The sequence below is a fragment of the Drosophila kikkawai genome, chromosome 4, assembly GCF_030179895.1.
Source record: "Drosophila kikkawai strain 14028-0561.14 chromosome 4, DkikHiC1v2, whole genome shotgun sequence".
NCBI lineage: Eukaryota > Metazoa > Arthropoda > Insecta > Diptera > Drosophilidae > Drosophila > Drosophila kikkawai.
This window is the reverse complement of record NC_091732.1, coordinates 2,223,673-2,234,298: the sequence shown is the minus strand read 5'-3', so window position 1 is coordinate 2,234,298 and position 10,626 is coordinate 2,223,673.

Genomic DNA, 10,626 nt, shown 5'->3' with positions numbered 1-10,626 from the left:
TCTCAAAGTAGAAGAAAATATGTTGAAAGATGCGAAATTGAAATTTTTTCTACAAATTTTCAGATTGTCCCTATGGCACCTATATGATGTTGTTAGTCGATCCGGCCAGTTCCGGCATATACACTACTGGCCGAAATAATATGTACATGCGTATGAGGTTTGTTTCGAGTGCTATAAAATTTGTTTAATAAACTTAAGGAAAACCCCACTTTATTTTTAGTTTCCGTACTTATTCCTGATAATAAAACAAGAAAGGAAGCTAACTTCGGGACGCCGAAGTTTGTATACCCTTGCAGATTGGTTTTGATGTTTATATTATAGATTTAAATGATGAAAACACTCACAAAACAGAGTTTCAACACATTTTACCTATACTTATTAAGTTTACAGTTTGACAGTTACAGTTTTACATTCCCAGCTTTACATATTTTATACATTTACCGATCGGTTTATATGGCAGCTATATGATATAGTTGCCCGATTTTTATGAAATTTATACCAAAATTCTAGAATAATAAAAAAAAGCTTATATCTCAGAGTAGATAAAAATACGTTGAAAAACAACGAAGCTATAATTTTTATACCCTTGCAGGGTATTATAATTTCAGTCAGAAGTTTGCAACGCAGTGAAGGAGACCTTTCCGACCCTATAAAGTATATATATTCTTGATCAGCATCAACAGCCGAGTCGATCTAGCCATGTCCGTCTGTCCGTCTGTCTGTCTGTCCGTCTGTCCGTCTGTCCGTCTGTCCGTCTGTCCGTCTGTCCGTCTGTCTGTCTGTCTGTTTCTACGCAAACTAGTCCCTCAGTTTTAAAGATATCTGAATGAAACTTTGCATATATCTTCTATATGCTCTCACTGCTATATATGTCGGAATGGACCAAGGGGGGCGCTAATCTGGTGACGCGCAGTGTATGTCGGAACGGGCCGGATCGGACGACTATATCATATAGCTGCCATACAAATGTTCGATATATTTGTAGAAAAAAAATTAGAACTTTGATGTTTTTCAACATTTTTGCAAAATTTTTTAGATATGGCCATTCTATATTATTTAAGAATTTTGGTATAAATTTTATCAAAATCGGACGACTATATGATATAGCTGCCATAGGAACGATCGAAAAATAAATAGGAAAAAAAATTATAGTTTCGTTGTTTTTCAACGTATGTTTATCTACTCTGAGATATAAGCTTTTTTTATTATTCTAGAATTATGGTATAAATTTCATAAAAATCGGACAACTATATCATATAGCTGCCATATAAACCGATCGGTAGATGTAGAGAAAATGTAAAACTGGGAATGTAAAACTGTAACTGTCAAACTGTAAACATAATAAGTATAGGTAAAATGTAATGAAACTCTGTTTTGTGAGTGTTTTCAGCATTTAAATCTATAATATAAACATCGAAACCAATCTGCAAGGGTATACAAACTTCGGTGTGCCGAAGTTAGCTTCCTTTCTTGTTTTCCTATTAATTTCCCGACTGTTCCTATGGCAGCTATATCATATAGTCGTCTGATTTTCATAAAATTTTTACCAAAATTCTGAAATAATATAAAATGGCCATATCTAAAAAATGGTGCAAAAATGATGAAAAACAGCAAAGTTATAATTTTTTTTCTAAAAATTTATCGAACATTTGTATGGCAGCTATATGATATAGTCGTCCGATCCGGCCCGTTCCGACATATATAGCAGTGAGAGCATATAGAAGACTATATGCAAAGTTTCATTCAGATAGCTTTAAAACTGAGGGACTAGTTTGCGTAGAAACAGACAGACAGACAGACGGACAGACAGACAGACAGACAGACAGACGGACAGACGGACATGGTTAGATCGACTCGGCTGTTGATGCTGATCAAGAATATATATACTTTATAGGGTCGGAAACGTCTCCTTCACTGCGTTGCAAACTTCTGACTGAAATTATAATACCCTGCAAGGGTATAATAACTGCCTAAAGGATTTTACATTTCAAATTTAGAGACAGGGGTCAATTTTATCCAAAAAACATGAAAATGGATTGGTCAAAATAATAAGTACACCCATTCTTTTAAGCCTGGAACTCGGAACGTATTAGATATTTTTCACTTCTTTCTTCTTATAAGTAAATTTAGATTAGTATCCAGTAAAACCACACTCGTTTTATGTAACTTTCGCTATTATATTTGGCATTCTAGCAGCAAGTCTGTGGCAAGTCAGTACTAAAAACTGAGACCAGGTTTCTTCAGCAAATCTTCACAAATCTTCAAAATTTTAAAATGTTTTGGTTACAATTCGACTTGACTAGTTCATAACGGTTACCTCTCTCTTGCCAAAAAGGACCTGTTTGGTCATCCAAGGCCATTTTCGGCGCAATTGATTTTTAAATTTGAGCTCGAACAGTTTATCGTAGACTGCATGAGACGGGATTACAAGGACGTATACCCCAAAATGTTCTATTACTTCAAGGAAAAAATTTTCAGATGAAGCAAAAGCTATGCAACATTTTTTTGGTATGGTCTGACCGGAGGAGGCAAAAAAGTGGAAACAAAATACTTTGGGGCAATGAAACAAAAATAATACGATAAGCCAAAGTAAAAAAATGTAGGTTTGAGGCGCGAAAAGAAATAAGTTAAGCCCAAAGGCAGATGCATAATGGTCAGGGCTGTTTTTCTTGGCAGGGCGTTGTGCAAATACATGTCATTAATGGTATTACGACCGAATTCGGAAATAAAACTTTTTTAACGGGCATCTTCTAATCATATGCTAAGAGAAACATGCTTTCCGATACATTTTTCAACAACGGGATAACGATCCAAAGTATACCTCAAAAGTCATCATGGCCTGGTTTAGGGACAAAAAAGTAATCGTCATGGGTTGGAAAAGTCAGTTTCCGAACTCATACCTAATTAAAAATTTATAGGGAAACTTAAAACGTCGTTTTGTAACCAAAACATTATAAAATTTTGATGATTTGTGAAGATTTGCTGAACAAACCTAGTCTCAGTTTCTAGTACTAACTTGCCACAGACTTCCTGCTAGAATGGCAAAAATAATAGCGAAAGTTACCTAAAACGAGTTTGGTTTTATTGGATACTAATCTAAGTTTACTTATAAGAAGAAAGAAGTGAAAAATATCTAATACGTTCCGAGTTCCAGGCTTAGAAGAAGGGGTGTACTTATTATTTTGGCCAATCCATTTTCATGCTTTTTGGATAAAATTTACCCCTGTCTCTAATTTTGAAATGTTATTTTATTATCTGGAATAAGTACGGAAACTAAAAATAAAGTGGGTTTTTCCTTAAGTTTATTAAACAAATTTTATAGGACTCGAAACAAACCTCATACGCATGTACTTATTATTTCGGCCAGTAGTGTATACAGACCAGTTCTAGATTCCACTCAGAAGAGAGTTTGGTAACATTTGCATATTTCCTTTTAACATAAGCGAATTTCCTTTGTTGATTTTATGAAATTTTGTTCACTTTCCCCAAAATTTCCAAATAATTTCAGCTGACCGCTCTTAACAAATGTGTGGATTTGCTAATAAGCCCCAAATAAAATTTTGGCCTGCTGTAGTCTTAAACTCATGGATTTAAGGTAATGGAGCTTATCCTCCAGTATTTTACCACCAGAACAGCTGATTGCAATTATAAATATTTCATAATGAGAAAAAGCAGCCGCAATCTTCATTCGACTTTTAACTAATTAAAAGTTTTGTTTTGTTTCTGAAAATCGGCAATAGTTCCTTTTGTTGTTTTTAACCAGTTGTTTGGCATGCAAGTCTATCAGACTTGCCATAAGCCAAGCTTTAAAGCTTTTACGTATGGTGACGTGGTCTTTTTTGGGGCGAATCTCCCCTTTGGTTTAGTTTGTTTTGTAACATCGACCTATTTTTTTTTAGCATTCGTAATTGCAGGACTTGAGGTCATGAGAAAAAGCAGCCGCAATCTTCATTCGACTTTAAACTAATTAAACTAATTAACTAATTTAACTAATTAAAAGTCGAATGAAGATTGCGGCTGCTTTTTAAGAAGATTAAAACCGAAATTCTGAAATAATATAAAATGGCCATATCTCAAAAATGATGCAAAAATGTTGAAAAACAAGCAAAGTTATAATTATTTTTAAAAAAATTTATCCGTCCGATCCGGCCCGTTCCGACATATATAGCAATGAGAATATATAGAAGACTATGTACAAATATCATTCAGATAGCTTTAAAACTGAGGGACTAGTGTGCGTAGAAACGGACAGACGGACGGACATGGCTAGATCGACTCGGCTGTTGATGCTGATCAAAAATATGTATACTTTATAGGATCGGAAAGGTCTCCTTCACTGCGTTGCAAAACTCTTACTGAAATTATAATACCCTGCAAGGGTATAAAAAGCCAGTATTTTACCATTAGTTAATTCAGTTATGAAATAATGTCCCTAAACGTAAGATAATGATATATAATTAAAATTTGCAATTTACGTAATCGCATTGTATTTTAAAATAATACATTTCTGGACTTGCGGATCTGAATCCGCCAGCCAAATTAAACAGATTTTGGAAATCCGAATAGTCAGAAGACTACATATCTGCAAAGATATGGGCAGACAGACGGACATGGCTAGAGCGACTCTGCTGTTGATGCTGATCAAAAATATACGCTTTATAGGGTCGGAACGGCCATCTTCTTCTCTGCCAACTTCCAACTGAAATTAGAATACCCAGCAGGGGTATAACAAGAAAGGAAGCTAATTTCGGCACGACGAAGTCTGTATACAATTGAAACATTAAGAATCGATCCATTTTGAATGAATATATCAACTAACAAGAGATAGTTATTTGCTTTTGATAAAATTTCAACAATCCTATAAATATGCTGAATAAAAACAAAGTAATAACTTCCAATACATTTACCTATTCATATTATATTTACATTTTTAAAAGTTACAGTTTTACATTCACAGCTTTACGTTCCTATGTCATTAGATTTTCATAAAATTAAACCCGAAACTCTGAAATAATCAAAAGCGGTCATGTCTCAAAGTAGATGAAAATATGTTGAATAACTGTGAAGTTATAATTATCTTCTATCCTATCCTTTAGGTTTTAATTTGATTTTTTATTTTATATATATATATTTTTTTTTTTGTCATTTAATATGATCATAATAATACGATATGAATCCACTCTTAATGATACAATTCAAACTGCAAGAATATATAAACTTAGACGTGCAATTTTTTCTTGTTTTTAAATTTAAGGGGGGACATCTGAGTAACTGGCAAAAAAAAGCCCATTTTCTAGAATTTTTTTTTGGCCAAATGAAAAAGCCAATCGAAAAATTTTAAAGTAGGTTTGATAATGTTAGATGTAAACTACAAAAAAATTTTTTTTTTTAATAAATCGAAAACAAAATGGCGGCTGTGCAGCATGTCTTCGTAGGCCCTATTTTTTTGAAAGGGGTCCATGGCCGAAAACCTAACGTCCTTAATTTTTGATCTAGAACAAAAAATCAAATTTTGTTAGTTTCTGTATCTCAACCGCTATCGACACACGTGGGATTTTTTTGATATTTTGATTTTTAGCAAAATGGTGAGTGATTAAGTAAAATGTTCAATTTGCATGAAAAAAAAAACGTCACAAAATTGTTGATAAAAAAAAGTAAGCAAAAAAAAAAGTCCTACGTGTGTCGATAGCCATAGGTATTTTGGATATACTGTCCAAATTTCAGATCGATCGGTTAAGTTATGTTTTCGGCCAACTCAAAAAAAGTGGCCCTGACTAATTATGGCTGGGTTGGATGGTCGTTACGTAGTAGGCGGCTTCTTCTGGAAACTCGTATCAAGTCCCTTGCTAAAGGATTTGGATGGGTGGAGAGTTTTTCCTTGTAGGATGCTTTTTGTTTTTCTATTTCGTTCTTAACTGCAGGAATGCCGAGATCCCTGTGGATGTGTTCGTTGCGAATATACCATGGTGCCCCAGTGATAGTTCTCAGGATTTTTGATTGGGCGCGCTGTATGATGTCTAGATTGGTACTGCACGCGTTCCCCCAGAGCTGGGAGCCATACGTCCATATTGGCTTCAGTGTGGAGTTGTAGAGCAGGACCTTGTAGTCCAGACACAGGGGCGATCGGGAGTTTATGAGCCAGTGGAGGCTGCTGGCTTTTAGTTTTAGATGAATTTTCTTGCATTCTATGTGTCTTCGCCATGTTAGGCGTCTGTCCAGGTGGACGCCCAGGTACGTTACCACGTTGACTTCGGGGATCTGCGTGCTGTTCAGGTAGAGCGGAGGGCATGTTTGTCTGTTGAGAGTGAACGTTATGTGCTTACACTTTTGTTCATTTATTTTAATACGCGAATCGGATAGCCACTTCTCGACTACCTTGAGGTGGTTGGCGAGCTGGGTTGTTGCCCGGACTGGACATCTGGAACGGCTGAGGATCGCAGTATCGTCAGCGAAAGTGGATAGTGTTAGGTGGTCGCTTGTAGGGATATCCGCTGTGTATAGGACAAATAGGGTAGGCCCAAGTGCGCTTCCTTGTGGAACTCCAGCTTCGATTGAATAGGTGCCGGATGTTGTTGCGTTGCACCTCACTGCGAAGACTCTGTTGTAGAGATACGACTGAAGTAATTTGTGTGTGTATACCGGCAAGAGTGTTTTTATTTTGTGCATGAGGCCGTTGAGCCAGACGCGGTCGAATGCTTGAGAAACGTCTAGAAATATTGCGCTGCAATATTCTCGGTGTTCGAAGGCTGTGCGAATTTCTGATGTTATTCTGTTAACTTGCTCGATAGTTCCATGTTTTTCTCTGAAGCCAAATTGATGAGCTCGGATAATGTTGTGAGCTCCCAGATAAGGGATTATGCGCTTTAGTAGGCATTTTTCAAATAGCTTGGACAAGCATGATAGTAGACTTATTGGTCGGTAGGATGATGGAATCGTGTGGTCTTTTCCGGGCTTCGGTATCATTATAATTATAGATTTTTTCCATTTAGTTGGGTAGTGGCCGAGACTTATGATCCCATTGAAGATTTTACAGATGACCTCAATAGCACAATTCGGAAGTTCAATTATCATTTTTTGAGTTATTAGGTCATCGCCGGGAGCCTTTTTCGGCTTCAGTTCCCTGATGACCTTCGTTATCTCGTTCGGACGAAATGATGCTGGAGTAGATTCCGTTTCAGTGTGGATTTGCGGTAGTTCAAATGGATTTGCAGCAGGGTTCGGCTGGAAAACGCCCTGGAGATGTGAGGCAAAAGTTTCGGCTCTGTCTTTGTCGCTGCGGGCCCAGCAACCAGATGACTTTCTTATCGGGGTGATGGTTTCAGCCGGTGAGCTTAAATTTGGGTGAGCTCTCCATAAGGGATGCTTTGTGCTGGTTGGCGAGAGTTTTTCAATATATCTTAATTGTGCTTTTTCGGCATCTTGCTTCAGGGCCCGGCTTAGTTTGCGTGTGGCTTCATTTAGACGTTGCTTTGAGCATGGCGATCTATTGGTTTGCCACGCCCGTCGCAGACGCCTCTTTTCTTGGATAAGCTGTTCAATTTGCTGGTTCGTTTTGAATTTGATTTTTTGCACATCCGTCTGTTGTGGTGTTGAGATTCTGGCTGCAGTCACAAGTACCTCTTCCAGTGCGGAGGTGGAGGAGTCGATGTCGGTTTCAGTATTGAGCTGAGGGGCAAGCTCAATGTGGGAACTCACATACTTTTTGTATTTCGTCCAATTGGTTCTGTGCGACGTCAGCCTATAGGGGCGATCCGTAGTTTCTGGGCTTTGAAGGAGGGTTATCAGCAGCGGCGAGTGATCTGAAGAAAGGTCTTGAAGGGCCTTGGCGTTTATTAGATTGCGTGGGATGTTTTTTGTCACCGCAAAGTCAATTAGATCGGGTATCTTTCTGGGGTCTGCTGGCCAATATGTGGGGCTACCAGGGGAAACGTAGTCCAGCTTATTTCTCACATTGATAAGAGCGTTGTACAGTTGTCTTCCCTTGGGGGTCACGAGGCGGGATCCCCAATGCGTATGCTTGGCGTTGTAATCTCCTGCAGCTATAAATCGATCTCCAAGTGAGTTGTAAAAATCCATGAATTGACCTTCAGAGATTGTAAAGCGAGGTGGGCAGTAGACAGCAGCAATGCAAAGGTTGCCGTTACCTGACTGCACTTTTATGGACGTAGCTTGCAGGTAATTTGTTGCAAACCTTTGGTGGAAGTGGTGTTTGATGCGTTCTCTGATAAGGATGCCGGTCCCGCCGTGGGCTTTACCATCTGGATGATCTGTGCGGTAGAAGGTATAACCTCTTATATGAAAGTTGTATCTGCTTGTGAGGTGCGTTTCAACCAGTAGCATGGCGTCGATGTGGAAGTGGTGTTTGATGCGTTCTCTGATAAGGATGCCGGTCCCGCCGTGGGCTTTACCATCTGGATGATCTGTGCGGTAGAAGGTATAACCTCTTATATGAAAGTTGTATCTGCTTGTGAGGTGCGTTTCAACCAGTAGCATGGCGTCGATGTGGTTTTCGTTTAGAAATTGTGTTAGTTCAAGTTTATGCCGTAAGACGCCGTTGGCATTCCACGTGGATATACGTAGATTGGACATTGATTATTTTGACTGTTGTGCTACGAGCAGCTGTATCACCATATTCTGATTCTGGACGAGCGTTTGCATGGTCGTTTTCATAAATGACATGAGTTCCATCATGCTTTGTTGCATGGTCACCATCATGGATTCCATGTTGTTTTGTGGCTGCTCTGGGGCCTGCTGAGCATTTACTGAGTTTGAGGGGAGTGGATTTTGCATACCTGTCCTTAGAGCTTCGGCGTAGGAGATGCCCGTGGGGGCATTTAGCGGACCAAAAGAAGATCTGGCTGCTTTGGCAAAAAATACATCTGGAGTAGTTTTTGAATTAAAATACACATTTTGTGTATTTTGTTGGCGTGTAGCTGTCGCTCTTCGCATGCGACTCTTCAGCTCCTTGTAGACCATACAGCCTCTGTAGTTAGCTGTATGGTTTCCTCCGCAGTTTCCACATTTTTTCGTGTTGGGGTCTTCTTTGTTCGCAGGGCAGTGTGCGGAGTTGTGGAAGTCTCCACAGACTACGCAGACTGACCGAAGGGTGCAGTATGTCCTTGTATGACCATACTCCTGGCAATTTGTGCATTGCACAGGACCGTTGCGTTTGTGAGGTTCTTCCACGGTGATTCTTCGATGCAGTAGGAACTGCAACTTGTAGATCGGGTGAACTTCATTCTTCTTTAGGGCTTTACTGTCTGGCTCAAGTTCGACTTTGAAAAGAGGTTGCGGCTTTTTGGTTTTGTTGATAATGTTGCTAACATTCTTGGCAAAGAAACCCTTGCCTTTCAGGGCTTCTAGTATCTCGGAGGGGGCGACATCTGGTTCAATTCCTTTCAGCACTACTTGCAGTCCCTTGCTGCTTTTTAGTTGATAGGTGTAAAAGCTCTTTTTTGCTTCCTGCAGGTAATTAGACACAGCTCGAAAGTGTTCTTCTGTTTTGGTTTGAACTTTGGTTTCGCAGATGTTCCCTTTAATAATCGGAACAACATGAAAGTTTCCGTCCCCGACCACCGCAACAATTTTGTTGACCAGGGCGTTTGAACTTTTCTCCCTTATATATATAGGTGGGGGCTTTGGCTGTTTTTGAGTCTCCTGCTCCAGCTCTGCTTCATTATTCTCACCAGTTGCTAGCGGAGAAAATCTATTGGAGTTGTTTGGGTCGTTGCTTTTGGTGCCACGGTTGATCTTAGGTTTGTTACCAACCGTGTTATGGGGGCTAAGCTTAATTTGGATGTAGCGATCCATGCCAGTCTGTATGGCCGGAACCGCTTGTTGCTTATCGGAGCTCACGGTTTTTGTTACCATTGTATTTTGCGCTGCGGCCGTTGGCACCGATTTCGCAATATTGGTCGTTGGTTTAGTTGTTGCTGTTGCTTTTGTTGCGTTTGCTGAAATTGCAGCTCTGCTTGTTGTTGGTGCGTCTTCCATCGAAGCCGGTGGTGGTGGGGTTTGGCATTGGGAGCTCCAAGATGTAGGAGCTGGAATGAGTAGGGCGGGTGAGCAAGAGCGCGCTCTCGTGCCGTCGGCGGTCAGTAGAGCCGGGTTGGGCTTGGTAGACGTTTTTTCTGCTTCGTTATCGCGAGTTGAGAAATACAGCTGTGTTCACTGAAATAGCAGTGCCCCACGACCTGCACGTTTAAGATTGGAAAATACTGTTACAAACACTATTTTCATAAAATTTTTTTTCACAAGGGCTTAGTGTATTTAATTATTAACAATACCACAATAATTTAAATTAGGTAACATAAACCTTTTAGAAGATATAGCTAATAACAACAAAAAAGGTCTATATTATGCCGATCATTGAAATAGCAGTGAAAAACTAAAATTCTTCATAAATTTAAAAATATCGTATAAGAAACCTATTTCTTCTTAAATTCTAATTGACTATGATCTAATATTTTGTTAAATAGCCTTTAGAAGCTATCATAGCCTCATACCTGGGTGGCATGGAGTCCACCAAGTCTTAGCAACGCTTGAGGGGAATATGGCCTCATTCCTCCTGCACAAATTGCCAAAGCTGCATCTTAGAAGTCGGAAACTTCTTTAATACGTAGCCCT